This window comes from Taudactylus pleione, unplaced genomic scaffold (genome assembly GCF_031769625.1).
Source record: "Taudactylus pleione unplaced genomic scaffold, aTauple2 ptg000396l, whole genome shotgun sequence".
Classification (NCBI taxonomy): Eukaryota; Metazoa; Chordata; class Amphibia; order Anura; family Myobatrachidae; genus Taudactylus; species Taudactylus pleione.
This window is the reverse complement of record NW_028284797.1, coordinates 2,505,933-2,527,804: the sequence shown is the minus strand read 5'-3', so window position 1 is coordinate 2,527,804 and position 21,872 is coordinate 2,505,933. Positions and strand designations below refer to the sequence as shown.

The 21,872-nt window shown below is 50.2% G+C and overlaps 1 protein-coding gene across 3 annotated transcripts in view; it reads left to right on the top strand.

Annotated features, from left to right (window-relative positions):
* Window positions 1–21,872, top strand: part of CSDE1 (cold shock domain containing E1) — a 133,562-nt gene that overhangs the window by 55,985 nt on the left and 55,705 nt on the right. The window lies entirely within an intron of this gene.

Below are 21,872 nucleotides of genomic sequence, written 5' to 3'. Positions count from 1 at the left end.
ATATATATATATATATCTGACCAGTGGTGGCAAAAGAACTTGATGTAAAATGTGAGCTGCTATATAGGGAATGGGTATGTAATGCCAGCTGTCGGAATGCCTCCTGTGAGAATACCGATGGTTGGTATCCCCCCTAAACCGAACCTCCTCGCATGCGGCTAACGCTAAGGGCAACCCCGGACTTGGCTAGTACGGGCTGGCGTCCTTCAGAATTCCGACATCGGGATTAAGATGTGTGTCAAAATACCGACACTTATCTAAGTCCCTTGTCGGGATTTCTCTGTCCATATTGAGACCGGCAGCATCGCGTCAGTCGGGCTCATAACTACATTCCCTATATAGATGCAGATTCAAGAGGATTAAAAATGTACTGCTCTAAAGCGCTCAGTGCAGTGGACTGGTCCATATCCAGTGGTGCAAATCAAAGAACAAAGCAAAACCATTTTGCAGCCATTACCCGTAACCATGCAACATGGCTACAAAAAGTTCATAAAGTTTTGTACTCCATGACCTATCCTCCTATGTAGTGCTATAAAAAGCTCAGGTTCTGCAGGGACAAGTCATCCCCACTCGTGTGTATAGGTCACTTCCTGAACTTCTGCCCCTGGGCTCTTGCCCAATAACTTAGTGGCCTGAGCCCAAGCTGCAGTAATACACTGGAGATGGATCACAAGGAGTTATGCATACCTACAGCTAAGGTGATTTCTGTTGTGATATGACCGTTAAAAAAGGCATCTATACAGTGCTCTCATCCTTTGAGACAACGTGTGCCTCTGCATTAGTCCCTCAGCACGCAATTTAATACTTTACAAGCTGTAAACCACTTTTCTTCTTCAGGGTCCATAGGGATCCACAGGGATACCTTGGGGTTTAGGTGGAGGTTAGGACCAGACAGTTAAAGCTGTTGACTCCCAGGATGCACTGTTCCTTCCACCTATACCCCACCCCTAAGCCAGAGGCCCTTCAGTTTATTCTGGTGTCTGCAGGAGTCAGACCACCATTTTAGACAGGGGCTGCATTAGGCAGGCCATTAACATTTTTCTTTCTTTGATTTAATAGCTTATTATTCTATAAGCTGAGTGTTCAGCATCAGACTGTCTATAACACGTCTGTGCTGACACTCCATCACTCCAGTTCCGTCTGGCACTCTCGATGGGCTCACCGGGGACATTGCTAGCTTGCCCTGTGGGATGACCATTGACTGCAACTGTCTGACAGGTAAGGCAGGTTACTTCTTGCGGTAACCCGCGCGGACGGGCAGTCTTTCCTCCGGTCTTGGGACAGACTGGACGACGCTGTGAGTGGAGCACGCGGACTTCCCCGGTGTACACCAAGACCACCAGGGTACACATGGTGCGGGAAACCAGCGTCCCTGGGGTCAATAATCAGCATGGGGAGGCCAGCTTCCCTGTTTAAGCGACCCCTCCCCCAGCTCAGGGTGCAATTCTGCAAATGTCTAACTGCTCTGAGCTGCATTTCCTCTCCGGCCATGCCCCCTCAGATCTCAGGCGGCCATCTTCTCAGCCCAGCCACAGCTCTCTCTGGGAACGCAGGGTCCCCCTACACCTCTCCCTGGAGCCAAGTTATGTAGCGCTATTGCCTTCCAGACAATACAGTCTGAGAAGTTGTAGTTAGTTCCAATTGTGTAGTTAATTTTCTGCATTGTTTGCAATCTGCTAGCACGGTGTTTGTCTTTTATATTTCCTATACTGTCAAACTTTGGATATCATTCATTCCTTGCTGGAGTTGTGAAGATGTTGCATACTGGGGCAGTTGCACTATACAGAGTGCCATATATGTGCTAAAGTTCTACAGATTTGTACAGGCTTGAACTATCTATTTGCCTTTTCTACTTCAGGGTCCATAGGGGTCCACAGGGTGACCTTAGGGTATAGCTGGATCCTCGGGCACCACGGAGTTAAAGCTTTTAGCTGCTCCCAGGATGCACTTGGGTCCAACCTCCCCTATACCCCGCCCCCGAACCACAGGCACCTCAGTTTAAGATGGTGCCCAGCCGGAGTCGGGTCACCCTGCGGGGGGGGGGGCTGCAGGAGCAGCCCCCTAAAGCTTTTTTATTTAACTAGGTTAAATTTATTTTTTGACCTTTAAGTTTTTTTCTCCTGAGCGGCAGCGATGGGCTGTCTGTACAGACGCCCACGCTGCCGCTCCTTCTCCCTGCTGGCACCGCGACGACAGCACTGAACTGGGGATCGCGGCAGGGGAAGCCAGAGTCTGTACTAGCCGGACTCTGGTTTCCCCCGGGACTGCTGCCGGAGACGCCGGGGAGATCAAGGTAAGCCGCGCACCACTGATTAGCGGCAGTGCGCGGGTTCCTTTTAAATGCAGTCCCATGCCCCCGGTCTAGGGGACAGACCGGGGGCGCTAGCAGTGGCGGCGGGCCCCCCCCTCCAGCGGAGGCATACCCCACTAGACCACCAGGGTAAATAAACGGCAAGCGGGATGCCGGCAGCCCGGGGGTTAAATATGCTAGCCAGGGGAGGAAGCCTTCCCTGTCTAGCGGCTCCTCCCCTCAGCGCGCCTTTCAACTAGTAGTCTGGCGTCGCTGAGCTGCAGACTCTTCGGCCACTCCTCCTCTGAGGTCTCCAGCAGCCATTTTCTTCAAGTGGCAGCGCAGATCTTCAGGGAGCACGCGGACCGGTCCCCCCTGGGTACCTCTCCCCCGACAAGGACAGTGTACACAGCACTATAGCCCTCCCAGACACTGAATCTGGGAGGTTGATTGTAGTGGAAAGGTGCAGTGAGTATATCTTCCTGCATGGTATCTGGCTTTTGCTAGTGCTGCCTGTCTGTGTCTTTTTTTCTACTTACTGTCAGCCTATACCTATCCCTTTCCTTCTCCTACAAGCCCTACAGGTGTGCGGGGGAAGGGTGTTTCTACTGACCTCACTTATATAGATCAGGTATTTGTGAGGTCCGTCACATACAGTTGTGTGCTACACAGTGCCATTTTGTGGGCTGTTGTCCAGCACACGGGTGAGTGCCCACGTTTTCTTCCTAAGTCATGTCTGAGGAGGAGATTGAGCACTCCGGGGCTCCGGTATTGTTCTCCTGCAGGCGCTGTTCTGCAGGAGTGGATAGGGAGGATTTGTCACAGGACGGCCTGTGCGGACGGTGCCAGGCGGTCCCTGGTATGTCTAAACCTCCTATGTCGCAGGAGCCACCATGGGCGATGTTTTCCCAGGTGCTGGTGTCCATCGCGGACCGTCTGTCGGTCCCGACTGCCGCCCCTACTAGGGCGTTGCCCCAGCCAGCCATCCCCCATTCCCCGGGTGTCCCACAATTATTGCAGACTCCCCCGGGGTCTCAGCCTGTTGGTCCCTATGCGGGGTTGCCAATGTATATACAGTCCACCCCTGTGGCGCAGCAGGCTGTGGAGCCGTTTCAGGCTCCTGGGGCAGCTCCTCCACCCTGGGTGGATGCGCTTTCCCACACTGTCCAGGATTTGGCGGCAGCATCTTCGGCTTTTCAGTCGATGTTGCGCAGTGACGTGCCCTCCAGGGCGTCTAAACGCACAGTTATGGCGCAGGCTGCGCACTTTTCGGACTCTGAGGGGTCCTCGGATGATGGTGAGGTGCAGGATGACTCTGGTTAGGGCGGTGCGGGCCATTCTTCTGATTGAGGATGAGGCACCCGCTCCCAAGTCGGGGTATCCTAGTTTTAAAAAAGCTAAGGTTCCTTCTGCAGCGTTCCCCTTGTCTGATCAGTTGACTGATCACATGGCGGTGGCCTGGCAGACGCTCAGTAAGCGATTCCTGCCACAGAAACGCTTGGCGTCCAATTATCCATTTCCGGAAGCGCATTGTAAGAAATGGGAAACTCCGCCTGCGGTCGATTCCCATGTAGCGCCTCATCAGGAGTGCTACTTTGCCATTGTCGTCTATATCCTCGCTGAAGGATCCTACGGACGGGAAGGTGGAGACTTGTCTAAAGTCTATTTATTCTCTCTCAGGGGCTGTAGCCCAGCCGTCCATGGCCATCTCCTGGGTGGCCAAGGCCATTGAGGGGTGGGCCAACGCCTTGGAGGACACGTTTACGGATGAAGCTTCGGATGTCCAGAGGGCGTTGTTAGGACAGATGAGAGATGCCGCCTCCTACATTGGAGAAGCATCTTTGGATGCTAGCCTGCTGACCTCTAGGGTTTCGGCGGCAGTCGTGTCTGCTCGCAGATCCTTGTGGTTGAGGTCTTGGAGAGCAGACGCGGATTCAAAGAAAGGCTTGGAGGCCTTACCTTTTAATGGAGAGTTACTATTTGGTCCGGACCTGGACAAAATAGTAGATACCCTGGCAAAATCCAAGTCAGCCTTCCTCCCTTCAGCTGCTACACCTGCTAAGGTCCGGAGCTCGGCCTTTCGTTCCTTTCGGTTTCAGGGCAAGGCAAAGGGCCAGTCCTTCCCGAGGCAGTCCGCACCCAAGACCGCCTCAAAGCCAAAGAAGCAAGCCTGGAGTGCTAGGCGCCCTTCTTCCAAGCAAGAAGATAAGCCTTCTGCGTGATGGGACGGGCCTCCCTCTGGGGGACCCCAGAGTGGGAGGCCGACTTCTTCAATTCACCCAGTGCTGGCACAATACCACCACGGATGCCTGGGTGCGAGAAGTGGTCTCCCAGGGGTACGCCCTGTCTTTTCGGCACAGGCCGCCTGGGCAGTTTTTTTGCACAAGTCCTTTTCAGGACAAAACCAAGGCCTTGCAGGTTCAGGAAGCCATAGAGGCCTTGCTGACGGCGGGGGTCATTATACCCGTACCACAGTCTCAACGTGGGATGGGGTATTACTCTACGCGGTTTCTGGTGCAGAAACCCAATGGCTCTCATCGCCCCATCCTCAATTTGAAGTCCCTGAACAGGTTTCTCAGGGTTCCCAAATTCAGGATGGAAACTTTGCGTTCCATCATTCTGGCGATGGAACCGGGGGATTATATGGTCTCCCTGGATATCCAGGACGCCTACCTCCATGTGCCTATAGCAACATCGCACCAACGGTTTCTGCGGTTTGCTATTCTCCACAACCACTACCAATTCAGGGCTCTACCCTTTGGTCTCTCCACGGCACCAAGGGTATTTACCAAGGTGATGGCGGTCATGGCGGCTCACCTTCAGAGCCAGGGGATACGGTTGCTACCGTATCTAGATGACCTCCTCTTGCTGGCGAGCTCCCCGGAGGTACTGATCCAGCATCTCCACCTGACGGTCGCTTGTCTACAGGCGCACGGCTGGTTGATCAACTGGAAGAAGTCCTCCCTCATCCCATCACAACGGATGGTTCATTTGGGGGCCCTGCTGGACTCTCGTCAGCAACGGATTTTTCTGACTCCAGAGAAGGTCTCCTCCTTACAGCTGCGGATTCACAGTTGTCTGAGCAGTGGCAGAGTGTCGGTGTACTCAGCGATGAGAGTTTTGGGGTCCATGGTGTCGGCATTCGACATGGTGGAGTTTGCCCAGTTCCATTCCAGGCCCCTGCAGGGGCTGATTCTTTCGGAATGGAACGGATTGCCACACAGGATCCGCTCTCAGATGCTGGTGTTGTCCTTGGAGGTGCGTCTGTCCATAGCCTGGTGGCTGCAGGCAGCTCATCTCCTAGAGGGGCGCCCCTTTTGGATCCCGGAATGGGTTCTGCTCACGACAGATGCCAGTCTCCGGGGTTGGGGGGCGGTGACAGGCTCCTTGTCACTTCACGGTCGTTGGTCGGCGGAGGAAGCGATTCTTCCCATCAACATCCTGGGGGGGGGGGGGGGGTGGTGGTGGTGTGTGTGTGTGTGTGTATATATATATATATATATATATATATATGTGTGTGTGTGTGTGTGTGTGTGTGTGTGTGTGTGTGTGTGTGTATGTATATATATGTATATGTGTGTGTGTATTTTTTTTACTTTTCACATATACACACATTGGGTAAAGCGCCATTTTCAAAACTGTGCTAGAATGCAGGGGGTGGAGCTTAGCTCAGACTTCCTTCTCCTGCCTCCCATCAGCCCCAGCATTTCACTGCAGTGTGCTGGCAGCCATTACGGGGGGAGGCAGCGCTGGACAGCCTACACGGACCTGTATGTATTACAGCAGGGGTTTAGGCTGATGTAGACAGAGAGCATAATAATAATTCTTTGCCTGGCGTTCTGGCACTGCTAGGAGCGCTGTTGTGGGTAAGTGTGACTGTCTCCGAACTCTGTACCCCGGTATATTCTTTTCTTACACTGTCGCTTAACCTCTTTGTGGTTTGTGTGGGGTTTGTATGTAGCATGACTGGCAGGTCTAAGGCATCACAAAAATTATTTACCTGCAAAAAGTGTGGAAAAAAATTTACACAGCTACAGTCATCTACCTCCAGATTGTGTGACGGTGGTTATACGGATCAACAATCTGCAGATATGTCAGAACTACCGTCTTGGACGCAGATTACATCTGTTATGTCCCCTCTCTCGGCTGAACTGGAGGCTTCTCACAGAGAAAGAGGCTTACAGGTCAGCTACTACAGAGGAACCAGCTTGGGCGAGATTCCTAGCTGTTTCTATAGAGGGGAGTTCCAAAGTCAAGACAATGGCGTCTGCTCCATAGGTCTCAAAAAAGAGATTGTTACCCTCAGTCCTCCATTGGGATGACCCATAGGAGGAGGCGGATATGCCGGAATTAGAAGAGGATGAGTATGCTCCAGATTCGCCTAAAGAGCCTCTGGAGCCTGAACCGGTATCAGAGGGAATAGAAGCATTGATTGCTGCAATACGACAGGTATTGCAAATACAGGAAGAAGACTCAGGTCCTGCAAAACAGTCTTTCTTTCTTAAGAAACAAAGCCAAGCTACGGCTTTCCCATTATCGGAAGAGCTGGATTCCCTTCTAACGACAGCCTGGGAACATCCAGATAAAGTTTCAGATGTCCAGGCGTTTATCTTTTTACCCTTTTCCAGCAGATAATAGAAAAGCTTGTGAAACTCCCCAGATTCATCGGTATCGCGACAGTCAAAAAAAAAACTACGCTCCCTGTTCCTGGAGTCACGTCTTTAAAGGACACGTCCGATCGGAGACTGGAGAGCACTCTAAAGTCCATTTACACCGCTGCAGGGGTGACTCTTCGTCCAGCGATCGTTACTAACAATGCTATCGAAATTTGGGCTAAGCAATTGGCGGACGGAATGAAAGATAAGCTGCAAATGGAGGAGCTCATTCCTTACCTTGGAGAAGCGTCTAAGGATGTTTGTTCTATTGCCTCCAGAACTTCAGCTCTGGCAATTTAAGCACGGCGGGTGCTGTGGCTCAAAACTTGGCAGGCTGATGCAGAATCCAAAAAGGCTGTGGAAGCACTCCCTTTCACCGGAAATGTTCTTTTTGGGGCAGAACTAGATAAGTGGATATCTCAGGCTACTGGAGGTAAATCCACTTTTCTACCGACTACAGCTCCTCCACCTAGACTATCTTACTCAGGACCTTTCGTTTCGGGTCCCGGTGCGCTCACGTGGTCGTTTCAGAGGAGGATCAATGTCCAGTGGTACCAGAGGTTGTGGTAGAACCGCAGCCACCACAGGCTCGAGTCTACAGGAGGTTAAGTCCACTTCTAAACCAGTGCATGACGGGCTTCCCTCTCACGTGGGGGACCCCAGAGTGGGAGCGCGTCTTTGGGACTTCAGCGAGGTCTGGACAGAAACCTGTGTGGACGTTTTGGTCCGAGCTCTAATAATTTGGGGCTACAAGCTCGATTTCCAACTTCAACCACCGAATCGTTTTTTTGCCTGTTTCCAACGACAGGTGTGGTCTTACAGAAAGCAATAGACATGCTTCTGTCCATGAAAGTGGTAATCCAAGTCCCCAGTCATCAGAAGGGAAAGGATTTTACTCCAGTCTTTTTGTCGTTCCGAAGCCGGACAGCTCGGTCAGACCCATTCTAAACTTAAAGGATCTCAATCCATATTTACGGATTTTCAGGTTCAAGATGGATTCTCTTCAGTCGGTAATTGCAGGCTTGGAGGAGGGCGAGTTCATGGTATCTCTAGATATCAAGGACGCCTACCTGCACATTCCCATTTGGCCTCCTCACCAGGCTTTCCAGAGATTCGCAGTTCGGAACTCGCATCTCCAGTTTCAGGCCTTGCCCCTTCGGCTTATCTTCTTCCCCACGGGTATTCACAAAGGTTATGGCTGTGATGAGTCTCCTTCGGAAACAAGGGATCACTATTATTCCGTACCTGGACGACCTACTGCTCAAGGCGAATTCCAAGGATCAACTATTACAGGACATCACTGTGACTCTCAACCTCCTCATTCGTCATGGATGGATCCTGAATTTTCCCAAGTCGCATCTGCAACCGACCCAGAGATTGCAGTTTCTAGGAATGATCATGGTCAGTGTCTCAACAGGTGTTCCTTCCCCAGGACAAGATAACAACTTCCATTCAGGAGATGGTGAGGTTGGTCCTTCGACGTCAGCAGGTTTCGGTTCATGCATGTATCCAACTTCTGGGGAAGATGGTGGCAGCCTTCGAGGCTCTTCAGTACGGTCGTTTTCACTCCAGACCTTTTCCGCTAGATCTCCTATCACAATGGTCGGGATCCCACCTGTTTCTTCACAAGAGTCAGGTTACAACCCAAGACTCGGATTTCCCTACTGTGCTGGTTAAACTCAGTTCACCTTACAGAGGGAAAGAGATTCTGAGAGTGGGATTGGACGCTTCTTACCACGGATGCGAGTCTAAGAGGCTGGGGGGCAGTAATTCTAGAGCATCACTTCCAGGAACGCTAGACAGCACAGGAATCGAGTCTTCCAATCAACATATTGGAATGAAGAGCATTTTTCTACGCATTTACAGACAGCAGCTCACTTTGAGGGGACAAGCAGTCAGGGTCCAGTCCGACAACGCCACAGCAGTGGCATACATAAACAAACAAACAAGGAGGCACCAGAAGTTGTGCGGCCATGAAGGAAGTCAGCCGGATTCTCATTTGGGCGGAAAGCTATCTTCAGCAATCTTCATACCGGGCGTCGAAAATTGGGAGGCAGATCACCTCAGTAGTCCGGATGTACATCCAGGAGAATGGGCTCTACATCCACAGGTGTTTCAGCTGGTCCAACGGTGGGGTCTTCCGCAGGTTGACCTCATGGCATCCAGACAGAACCATCAACTGCCCCTTTACTGCTCTCGAACAAGGGATCCACAAGCGGTGGCTGTGGATGCACTGTCAACACCATGGCGGTTCCAGTTCATTTATCAGTTTACTCCTTTTCCCCTTCTCCCTCGAATCCTTCAACACATCAAGAGGGAACAGGCCAAGGTCCTGCTGATGGCTCTGGACTGGCTTGGTACTCCAACATTCAGCTCCTGTTGGTAGACAATCCGTGGCCCTTACCACTTGGAGAGGATCTACTCCTACAAGGTCCTTTTAGTCTATCCAAACTTAAAGCGGCTACGTTTGACGGCGTGGTTGTTGAAATGGCCATCTTAAGCCTTAAAGGGATACCTTCCAAGGCAATTCCTACGATGTTTAGAGCCAGGAAGGAAGTTACTTCCAAGCATTACCATCGTATTTGGAAGGCTTATGTAGCCTGGTGCGAACGTAGAGTTTTGCCTTCTACGGGGTTCAGTTTACCTAGATTTTTGCTTTTTCTGCAAGCAGGTCTCTCAGCGGGCCTTCGGTTGGGATCTCTGAAGGTACAAATTTCAGCACTGCTTTCTTCCAAAAGAAACTGGCCTTATTACCGGACGTGCAGACTTTTCAGCAGGCTGTTCAGTATCCGGTAAGATTGCAACCACCCTTTGTTCCTCCTACAGCTCCATGGGACTTCGACTTCGTCCTGTATTTCTTGCAGTCTTCGCTGTTCGAGCCTTTCGAGTCGGTGGAATTGAAATATCTTTCATGGAAGGTGATACTTCTGTTGGCTCTAGCTTCCGCCAGGAGGGTGTCGGAGCTGGGAGCTTTATCATGTCGTCCACCATATTTGGTATTTCACGAGGATAGAGCTGAGCTACGCACCAGAAGGGATTTTCTGCCTAAGGTGGTTTCAGCCTTCCACATCAATCAACTTATTGTTGTTCCGGTTCTTCCACAGGATTCTCCTTCTTCTAGATCCTTGGATGTGGTTAGAGCTCTTCGCATATATGTAGACAGGACGGCAGCCGTTAACAAGACAGATACTTTGTTTTGTGTGATGCTGCTCGTCCGGGTTGGCCAGCTTCCAAACAGACACTGGCTCGATGGATTTGACTGACCATACGACAGGCGTATATGGCCTCATCTAGAGAACCTCCATCTTCCATTACCGCACATTCCACTCGCTCAGTGGGGGCCTCGTGGGCGGCTGCTCAAGGCGTTTCTATGGAATCTCTATGCCGGACAGCTACTTGGTCGGGTCGGCATACTTTTGTTCAGTTTTACAGATTTGACACCTTTTGCGACTTCTGCAGCGCAATATAGACTGTCTGTTTTGCAGAGTTCTCAGCACTTTCCCACCCGTGATGGGAGCTCTGGGATGTCCCCACTGTCTTGAAGTCCTCCAGTGTCCCCTAGTGGATGAAGGAGAAAACAGGATTTTGGTACTTACCGATAAATCCTTTCTCCGATTCCTCAGGGTACACCTGACGCCCACCCGGCGCTGTTCTTCCTGCCACACCTGTTATACCTGTTGGCGACATGTTTGTTATCTAGGGTGATGTTATGAATGTTGGAGACATGTTTGTCTTTATTTTACTTTGTTTTCAACTTTCAGTTGTTTTTTGTACTTTCGCCGCCTCCTCTTCTGTCAATCTTTTTTCTCTGCTCCCCTCGGGCACGGTTCTAATACTGGCCTATAGAGTAGAGGAGTTATTCACACTTCTTTTAAGTTTAAAGTGCCAGCTCCACTCGGCACCGCCTTTACCCCCACTGTCTTGAAGTCCTCCAGTGTCCCCTGTGGAATCAGAGAAAGGGATTTATCGGTAAGTACCAAAATCCTGTTATTACTGGTTGAGAAATCCCTACCCAGTAAAAATAAACATCCTCTGGTTTCCTTTCAGTCAATGCTCATTTCAGATTCTGAGGCTTCCTCTGATGAGACTGGAGAGACTGATCTCTCAACACTGAACTACAGGCAAAGATTAATATCCCTGCCCTATTTCAAGCGGTTAGAGATATACTTCACATAGAAGATGATGAACCCACTCCAAAGTCTAAACACCACCTGTTTAAGAAACAAAAGAAACTGCAGAGTTTCCGATCTCTGATCAGCTTGTTGAACATGTGATGGCTGCCTGGCAGACGCCTGTTAAAAGGTTTCAGCCGCAGAAAAGACTGACCTATTGTTATCCCTTTCCAACTGATTATTGTACGAAGTGGGAGACTGTGGATTCTCATATCACGCGGTTGATCAAAAGTTCTAACTTGCCTATTCCGCCTACTTCCTCACTGACGGATCTCACAGATAAAAAGGTAGAAGCTGGTCTGATATGTATATATTCCCTTTTAGGAGCCTCTGCTCGCCCATCCATGGCTATTGCTTGGGTAGCCAAGGTGATTGAGGGTTGGACAGATGCCCTCGAGGAGGTCCTCCTCGAAGACGCCTCTCAGGACATGCTTTCCCTTGTGGCTCACATTAGGGATGCAGCCTCCTACATAGGAGATGCTACACTGGACGGAAGTCTTTTAACCTCCAGAATATCGTCCACGTTAGTGTCTGTCCGTCACTCTCTGTGACTACAGTCCTGGAAGGCGCCCATTGCCCTGTCTTGGACAAGATTGTCACTTCCTTGGCGGCTTCTAAGACTGCTTTTCTGCCTTCTACTCCAGCTGCTAAATGGACATCATCCTTTAGAGGGTTTTGCCCCCAAGGTAAACCTAGGGGCCAGTCCTTTCCTCGACAGGCTTCCTCTACATCAGGCAAACCTAGGCCCAAGCAGGCCTGGGCCACCCGTCGTCCTGCTGCAAAATCAGAGGACAAACCATCCTCCTGACGGGGCGGGCCTCGATCTGGGGGCTCCCAGGGTAGGAGGCAGCCTTCTTCTTTTTGCCCAGCGCTGGACTCTGATCACCTCAGATGCTTGGGTACAGGAAGTGGTCTCTTACGGGTTTGCCGCCCTCTTTACTAAGAAGACCACCCCACCAGTTTTTCCACATGGGCCCTCTCTTGGACCTAATCAAAAGGCTATTGAGTCATTACTGCAGGCGGGTGTAATAGTTCCGGTCCCTCTATCTCTGAGAGGGACAGGTTATTAATCACCTTGTTTCTGCTTCAGAAGCCGAATGGGGTTTACCGTCCTAGCCTCAATCTAAATTCCCTGAACAAGTTTATCAGGGTGCCCAGGTTTCAGATGGAAACCTTGCGCTCTATAGTGCTAGCTATGGAACCGAGAGGCTTTATGGTGTCATTGGACATTCAGGACGTTTACCTTCATATAACTATAGCGCCTTCTCACCAAAAATTCCTCGGGTTTGCTGTTCAGCTACAACATTTTCAGATCCAAGCTCTGACTGTCTACAGCTCCACGGGTCTTTACCAAAATTATGGCGGTCATGGCAGCTTATCTCTGCTGTCAGGGAATCAGACTGCTACTGTACCTTGACGACCTCTTGCTATTAGCACACTTCCCAGAGGTTCTTCATTGCCTTTCTGCTAGATCACGGCTAGTTAATCAATTGGAAAAAATCCTCCCTGGTCTCCACATGGTGGAATATGCCCAATTCCACTCAAGACCCCTACAGCTACGAATCCTGTCCAGGTGGAATGGATTGCCTCATCGTCTAAAGTCTGACTATGATTCTCTCTCCAAAGGTTCGTCTCTCCCTCTCATGGTGGTTACAGACGTCTCGCCTAACCAGAGGTCGCCCCTTCTAGGTCCCGGACTGGGTGATCCTAACGACGGATGTCAGTCTCCGGAGTTGGGGCGCAGTGACCGGCCCGCACTCTTTCTAGGGCTGTTGGGTAACTGTCGAGACAACCCTACTGATCAACGTGTTGGAACTTCAAACAGTATACAAAGCCCCCACTATGGCACAGCATGTTCTTCAAGGAAGGCCTGTGCAGGTACAGTCTGACAATGCCACGGCAGTAGCCTACCTCAATCACCAAGGAGGCACTTGCAGTCAGGCAGCCATGTCAGAAGTGGCTCACATGCTCATATGGGCTGAAAAACATCTTCCGACAATCTCAACCATGTTCGTTCCCGGATTTCTGAATTGGGAAGCGGACTTCCTCAGCCGTCACAATGTGCAGGCCAGAGAATGGTCTCTCCACCCGGAAGTGTTTCAACTTCTTGTGGACAGGTGATGTCTCCCAGAGGTAGACCTCATGGCCTCTCGACATAGTCACAAGCTGGTGATGTACGGATCAAGGACCAGGGACGCGGCGGTGGTCTTTGTAGATGCATTGTCCATAAAGTGGAACTTTTGGCTGGTGTACCTGTTTCCTCCGTTCTCTCTCCTTCCTCGAGTTCTTCGGGAGTTCAAACAAGACGGAGATACGGTCCTGCTGGTGGCTCCAGCATGGTGCAGACTAAATTGGTACTCCACACCTTCAGAGCCTCTCCATCAAGGCTCCTCTCTTGCTTCAACGACTGGGTCTCTTGTCTTGGGTTCCTTGTCTACACCCGGACTTGCGTTGTCTAGCTTTGACGGCGTGGCTCTTGAGACATCCCTCTTAAGATCTAAGGGATTTTCTCCGGCTGTAGTACAGACTATGCTCAGGGCGCGTTAACCAGCTTCTTCACGGATATATCGGAGTATGGCATACTTTCAGTGGTGTAGTGCCAGACGTTATGACCCACAAGTTTTTCGGGTCTCTAGATTCCCTTGCCTTCCTTCAGGCTGGACTGGAACTTGGACTTCGCCTGGCCTCACTTAAAGTTCATGTCTCTGCTTTGTCTGTTTGGTTCCAATGCAAGATTGCTACATTACCAGATCTTCAGACCTTTGTATATGGTGTTCTCCGCATTCAACCTCCCTTTGCCCCTCCCTTTGGTTTTGTCTGTGGTTCTTCAGGCTCTGCAGAGCCCTCCATTTGATCCCCTGGAATCAGAGGATCTCAAATGGTTAACAGCAAAGACCATCTTCTGGCTATTGCTTCTGCCCGAAGGGTCTCAGACTTGGGGTTCTGTCATGTGCCCCCCCCCTTCTGATTTTTCATCCAGATAGGGCGGTTCTTCGTACTCGCCCTGGTTTTCTTCCCAAGGTGGTCTCTAAATTCCATATCAATGAGGAAATTGTAGTCCTGTCCTTCTGTTTACCCGATATTTCAGCTTGGGAGGCCTCCTTGGATGTGGTCCGTGCCCTCAGGATCTGTGCGGACTGTACCAGTTCCTTTAGGAAAACAGATTCTCTATTTGTCCTCTATGGATTCCATAACAATGGCTGGCATGCTAACAAACAGACCCTGGCCAGATGGATTCGTATGGCTACTTGCACTCGGTCTTCCTGTGCCAGCTACCACCACTGCTCATTCCACTCGCTCTGTGTGACCTTCGTGGGCAGCTCGCTGTGGTGCCTTGGCTGAACAACTTTGTAAGGCGGCCATGTGCGTGGTCCTCTGTCCACACATTTCTGCGCTTCTACACATTTGACACGTTTGCCCCTCAAGATGCTTCCTTTGGGTTCCGGATTTTCCTGTCAGCTCAGGAGCGGTTCTGCTCTTGAATACTGCTATGGGACATCCTCAAGGTATCCATGTGGATCCCTATGGACCCTGAAGAAGAAAATGAGATGGTAAAACTTACCTTTGTTAACTTTCTTCGAAGTTCATAGTTGTCCACAGGGCACCCGCCCTGATGCCCCTGGATTCTCTGGGTTTGTTTTCTTGGTCACTGGTCTGTCGCCCTTGTGTGAGTGTTTCTTCTGTGCACCAGTCTTCCTTCTCTCCTGTCCTCCTCCTGCCATTGGATTGCTAACTAACTGAAGGGCTTTCGGCTTGGGGGTGGGGTATAGGGGGAAGGACCAGTGCATCCTCTGAGTCAACAGTTTTAACTGTCTGGTCCTAACCTCCACCTAAACCCCAAGGTATCCCTGTGGACCCTATGGACTTCGAAAAAAGAGTTAACAAAGGCAAGTTTTACCATAACTCATTTCCCCACTTCGTTTTTTTTCTTTTCCCCATTTAATTAACTGGAAACTATTAAAAAAAAAAAAACAAAACCCTAGAAGTTGTCTTGCAGCCCCCCTTCTCCATAGGTCCCCATTGTAATAGTACTTCCTGACTCAGTGGCAATAGAACCCTAAGCCGGCACTATGTCCCCCAGGATATTAAATCCCACAACCACCATCACTAGTTGTAATAGCTCCCCAGTGGTATTATCCCCCAACCACCAGTGTCCATACCCACTTAGTCACCCTCCCACCACCACCATGTGTCAATGAAATGTTCAGTCCTCCCTGCCCCCCCACCTTCCTTGGGAGGAGGGGGGGTGGATTAATCAGTCCCCTCTGTTGCATCTGATCTCTGCATTCAGAGATCAGCAACTTTGTGCTAGGTGGAAATGTTTACCTTCCTCGTACCTCCCAATTTCGACGCATGCGTTTACACTGTATTCTGGGACGCGATTTCGGGAGTGATGTCGGTGGTCATAGACAACACTCCTGGGATGCTGCAGCAGGAAGTGGCGATATTTTCTGCAGATTGGATCTCCTCCATAACAGATGGGGGGGATGCAGCAGGACGGCATGGTCGCATGGGATATAACTGTCAGCTAAAGCCCAGCTCATGCGACCGTGCTAGGTACGTTGTTAAAAGACCAGTCTCGTTGTTTGGAAGAGGGTAATTTTGGGACCATTGCGGGAAAGTAGCCAGTTTTCCTAGCTACACGTATGCTGGCAGAGTTTCTTTTGTGGTGACACCATTTACAATCCTATGCAGGTGGTAATGCCCAATGTACATGATATGTTCTCTCTCCATGTATTGGTAACATGTTATGGTCAGGAATTTTTCAAATGATCGAGGTTTCTCAATTTTAGCTTTAGTCAACCTTCCTCTCTATATAGGGGATCTCTTCTAAAAACCTTCTGGGTCCACAGGGAGACCTTGGGGTGTAGGTGATGCATCTGGATCCCGTGAACCACGCAGTTAAAGCTTTCAGCTCCCAGGAATCACCGGTCCATCTTCAATATACCCCGCCCCCGAGCCAGAGGCACCTCAGTTTTAGTTGGTGCCCGGCTGGAGTCGGATCACTGTTAAGCTACTTTTATTTTATGATTTTATTAGTTTTTACTAACACTGTCCATAGGATGTCTGCGCTGCCGCTCCGTCACTCCACCGGCGCTGCGACACCAAAACTGATCTGGGGATCTCGGCGGGCCCCCGGTGTCTGTGCTAGCCGGGCCCTGTGGGATAGCCCTGACTGTGGCTGGACGTACGGGGACAGGTAAGGTGGGTCATCGCTTGCGGTGACCCGCGTATTGGCAGTCATACCTCCGGGCTCAGGGAACAGACCAGAGGTGCTGAGTGTGGATGCAGGCCTTCCATACCCTGCTCTCCACTAGACCATTAGGGACATTATTGGTGTGGGAACCAGTGTCTCAGGGATTAATCGTCAGCCAGGGGAGATGGCTTCCCAGTTTTAGCTGCTACTCCCCTCAGCTCAGCGTGCCTTTCCACTGCGGTCTTGCTTTGCTGAGCTGATTCTCCTGTGGCCACTCCCCCTCTGAGGTCTCCGGCGGCCATTTTCTTGGATGGTGCACTCTCAGATCTCTCAGGCCAGCATGTGGTCCAGTCCCCCTGCATACCTCTCCCTTGGGTTGGTGTATGCAGCACTATAGCCTTCCCAGACACTGAATCTGGGCAGTTGATTGTAGTGCCACTTTGCAGTATACTTTCTGCATTGTATGTGACTTATGCTAGCGCTGCCTGTCTGTGTCTTTGTTTCCTAACTGTCAGCATATATCTATGCCTCTCCTCTAATTCTAACATAATACAGGTGTAGTTAAGGGGGTTATTTTATCTCACATACAGTATATAAAAGATATTTGTGAGGTCTGACATACTGTTGTGTGCTGCACTGTGCCTTATTTAGGCAAAGGGCTCCTGCAGCTTACCAAAGTGTCAGACAGGGCCTGTGTGTCGCATACTTAGGCAGTGGGCTCCTGCAACTTATCCAAGGATCAGTCAGGACCAGTGTTTTTTCTCGGACTATTACCTTAACATACAGGTGTATTCGGGGTTTTTCCTGTGCCTCACATTTATAGAACTAAGTATTTGTAAGGTTTTGTCAAATACATTCGTTGCACTGTTTCATATTTGGGCTGTGTGCTCCAACAACTTACCCAGGCATAAAACAGGACCAGTATATTGCTTCCTACTAGTACCATACATACACGGTGGTTGCAGTATACCCAGTGCCATATTGTGTGCCATTTACTCTGCAGCTATGTCTAGCAAAGGCATGAGTATTAACAATCATTTGCCCCCATACTTCTATCTGGCAAGTTGCAGGCTTAAGTGAGGAGGATTTGATAAGGGATATACAATATATATATATAACCTGGGCTCCTTTGCTCAGGTACTGGCCACTATTACGGACCGCCTAGTGGATCAGGCTGTCATTCCTCCGAGGGGGTTATCGCAGCAGGACGTAATGCACCCTTTGGGGTTGTCACAGCAGGTTCAGGCGATACAGGTACATCCTGTACCCCGACCATGGGTAGACCTACTCTCTAACTCAGTACAGAGTCTGATGGCTACAGCTTAATGCCTTTCAAACCATGTTGCAAGGTGGGAATCCCCTACCGAGTAAACCCTTAACACGTCCTGCGTTAACATCACAGTCCATGCACAGATGCTGATCTCTAACCCTGAGAGTCGGTCATAAATTTATATTCCTACTGTGGTGCGAGCTGTCAGATCCTTCTTATTAATCGAAGATGACGAGCCAGCTCCTAAATCCAAGCACCCTCTGTTTGAACGACAGTAAGTAGCTTCAGCAGAATTCCCTCCATTGCATCATCTAGCTGAACTCATGGCTGCAGCCTGGTAAGATGTTTCATACTGACCTCATGTTACTCTTTTCCTGTGGCTCATTGTGCAAAATGGGAAACACTCCCTGCAGTGGATTCACATGTTACGCGTTTAATTAAAAGCGCTACGTTGCCTATTCCTACAGTTACTTCCTTGAAGGAACCTACGGATAGCAAAGTAGAAGCTTTCCTGAAATCGATGTACTCTTTCAGATCATGTTGCCCGTCCAACAATGGCTAAAGTTATAGAGAGCTGGGTTCACATACTTGAAGACACTTTCCCTCAGATGCTTCTCTGGATCAGATGTCTTTTTGTTGCTCACAATCGAGATGCAGCTTCCTATTTTGGAAAAACGACATTAGATGCCAGTCTCTTAGCATCCAGAGTCGCGGCTGTGTCTGCCTGCAGTACCCTGTGGCTACGCTCATGGAACGCTGATGTGGATTCCAAGAAAGGCCTAGAAGGGTTACCCTACAATGGGGAGATCTTGTTGGGCATAGACCTTGACAAAATTGTAACTACTTCTACTAGGCCTCGGAAAGCCTAAAGGTCAGTCCTTTCCTAGGAAGTCGGCTTCCACTAGAGCCGCCAAACCCAGGACCAAGCAGATCTGGAACACCAGACGCCCTGCTTCAAAGCACGAGGATAAACCCTCAGTCTGACGGGACGGGCCTCCCTCTGGAATATCCCAGAGTGGGAGGCCGACTTCTTCAGTTCGCCCAGTGCTGGTGTCAAAACACCACGGATACTTGGGTAAGAGAAGTGGTCTCAAATGGGTACACCTTCTCATTTCTCCCCACCAGTTTTTCTACACAGGCCCTCAATCAGACCCAAACAAGGCCTTACAAATCCAGAAAGCCATGCAGTCCTTGCTGCAAGCAGAAGTAGTTGTGCCAGTCCCACTATCTCAGTGAGGGACTGGCTGCTTTTTCTGGTTCAGAAGCTGAATGGGACTTTTCGGCCTATCTTCAACCTCAGATCCTTTAACAAATTCCTAAGGGTGCCAAAGTTCAGGATGTTAACCCTATGCTCCATCATCCTAGCTATGGAGGATGGGGACTTTATAGAATCTCTGGATATTCAGGACGCGTACCTACAGTGCCCTCAAATGAGCGATTTCTCCGGTTTGCTATACTACGTCAACACTTTAAATTTCAGGCTCTGCCCTTTGGACTTTCCACAGCTCCACGGGTGTTTTACCAATATTATGGCTATCAGGGCGGCCCACCTGCGTAGTCAGGATGTCTGACTTACCATACCTGGACGACCTCCTGCTCCTAGCAGGAACCCCAGAAGTGCTTCACCGCCGTCTGTAGTTAACCATTGCTTTCTTGCACAAGCACGGATGGTTAATCAACTGGAAAGAGTCCTCCCTTGAATCCCTCACAGAGAATAATTCATCTGGGAGCCCTGCTGGATTCTCAGGATCAGAGAATCTTTCTGACATCAGACAAGATCTCCACACTTCAACTACGATTGCGCGGATGTCTCTGCATTCGCCGAGTGTTGATCCACTCAGCAATGCAGGTTCTGGGGTCCATGGTGTCCGCCTCTCGACTTGGTGGAATATGCTCCGTTCCATACCAGGCTTTTGCAAAGGCTGACCCTCTCCAGGTGGAACGGGTTACCACCATCGGATCAAAGCTCATATGATTGTGCTCTCTCCAGAGGTGCGTCTGTCTTTGTTGGTGTCTACAGACATCTCATCTAATCAAGGGTCGTCCCTTTTGGTTCCCGGACTGGGTAATCCTAATGAAGGACGCCAGTTTCCCGGGCTGGGGCGTAGTGACCGTTCCGCGCTCCTTTCAGGACTGTTGGACATCGGTCGAATCAACCCTGCCAATCAGCATATTGGAACTTCGAGCTGTCTAAAGGGCCCTCAACCTGGCCCAGCACATACTTCGCGGAAAACATGTACATGTTCATTCCGACAATGCCACAAAATTCGCTTACATCAATCATCAAGGAGGCACTCGGGCAGCAATGGCTGACGTATCAAGCATTCTGACAGGGGCCCAGGGTCACCTTCCGGCCATCTCTGCAGTGTTCAATCCCAGGAGTTCTCAATTGGAAAACAGACTTCCTCAGCAGTCACTACGTGCATCCCGGGGATTGGTCGCTTCACTAAGAGTTGTTTCAACTCTTAGTGAACAGATGGGGCCTCTCAGAGGTGGACCTCATGGTTTCCCGACACAATCACAAACTGCCAGTGTATGGGTCCAGAACATGAGATGCTGAGGCAGGCAACCTTTGTAGACGCACCAGTGAAGTGGACCTTTCAGTTTGTGTACCTATTCCCTCCAGTCCCCATTCTTAAGTTCTTCGAAAGTTCAAACAATACTGATGCACTGTCCTGCTGAGACTCCAGCTTGACTCAGACGTCATTGGTACTCAGATCTTCGGAGTCTCTCCATCAACACTCTGTTCCTGTTGTCTGAAGGTCCTTACCTTTACCCAGACCTGGGTCGTCTGACTTTGACGGCGTGGCTCTTGAGATATCCCTCCTGAGGTCAAAAGGATTCTCTTGCTCTGTAGTCAATACTATGCTCAGAGTGCATAAGCCAGCCTCTGCTCGGATCTACCACAAAGTGTGGCGTACATATTTCCAATGGTGTCGTACCAGAAGCTACGATCCTCAAGTGTTTAGAGTACTGGCCTTCCTCAAGCTGGTTTGCACCTTGGACTTCGCCTTGCTTCACTGACTGTGCGTGTCTCTGCTCTATCCATTTGGTTCCAGCTTAGACTTGCTCCACTACCGGATGTCCCCACCTTCCTCCAGGGTGTCCTCCGGATTCAACCTCCATTTGTCCCTCCAGTGGTTCCGTGGGACTTGTCTGTAGTTCTTCATGCCCTCCAGGGTCCTCCATTTGAACCCCTGGATTCTGTGGAACTCAAGTGGTTCACAGTGAAGACTTTTTCTTCTGGCTATTGCATCTGCCAGGAGGGTGTCAGAATTGGGGGTGCTCTCCAGTCATCTCCCCTATTCTGATATTTCCCCAGGACAGGGATGTGCTTCGCACTCGCCCTGAGTTTCTTCCTAGGGTGGTTTCTAATTTTCATATAAATCAGGAAATTATAGTACCGGCCTTTCAGTCATCAGCGCCCTCAGCTGGTGAGGCCTCATTGGATGTGATCCACGCTCAGGATTTATTTATTTTTTGTGAAATCCATAGAGCACAAACAAGTAGTACCAGTTCCCTTCGGGAATTGGACGACTTGTTTGTGCTCTATGGATTTCACAAAAAAAGGGATGGCCAGCCAATAAACAGACATTGGCCAGATGGCTTTGTATGACTATCTCAGAGGCTTACACACAGGCAGGCCTGCCTGTTCCGGCTTCTGTTACTGCTCATTCTACTCGATCTATGGGTCCCTCTTGGGTGGCTCGGCGTGGCTCCTTGGGTGTTAAGCTTTGTAAGGCGGCCACGTGGTCTTCCAGTCAGACCTTTCTAAGGTTCTATGCATTTGATACCTTTGCCTCTCAGGATGCTTCCTTTGGGCGCCGGATTCTCCTCTCAGCAGTGGGGACCACCCTTAGAAGGACTGCTTTGGGACATCCCCAAGGTCTCCCTGTGGAGCCTATGAACCCTGAAGAAGAAAATGAGCGTTATGGTAAGAACTTACCTTTTGTTAACTCTTTCTTTGAAGTCCATAGGGTCCACAGAGCACCTGCCCTGACTCACCTGGCTTCATATGGGCTATGTTTCTGGTCACTAGTTTACCATCTCCTTCTCTGTGAGAGTACCTATCTTCCTTCTCTTATCTGTCTCCGGCCTTTGGCTACTTGCCAACTGAGGTGCCTCTGGCGCGGGGTATAGGGAGGAAGGACCGGTTCATCCTGGGTGCTGAAAGCTTTAACTGCGTGGTGCCCGGGATCCAGATCAATCGCCTACACCCCATGGTCTTCCTATGGACTTCGAAGAAAGTGACTTAACGAAGGTAACTTCTTACCATAACTCTCATTTT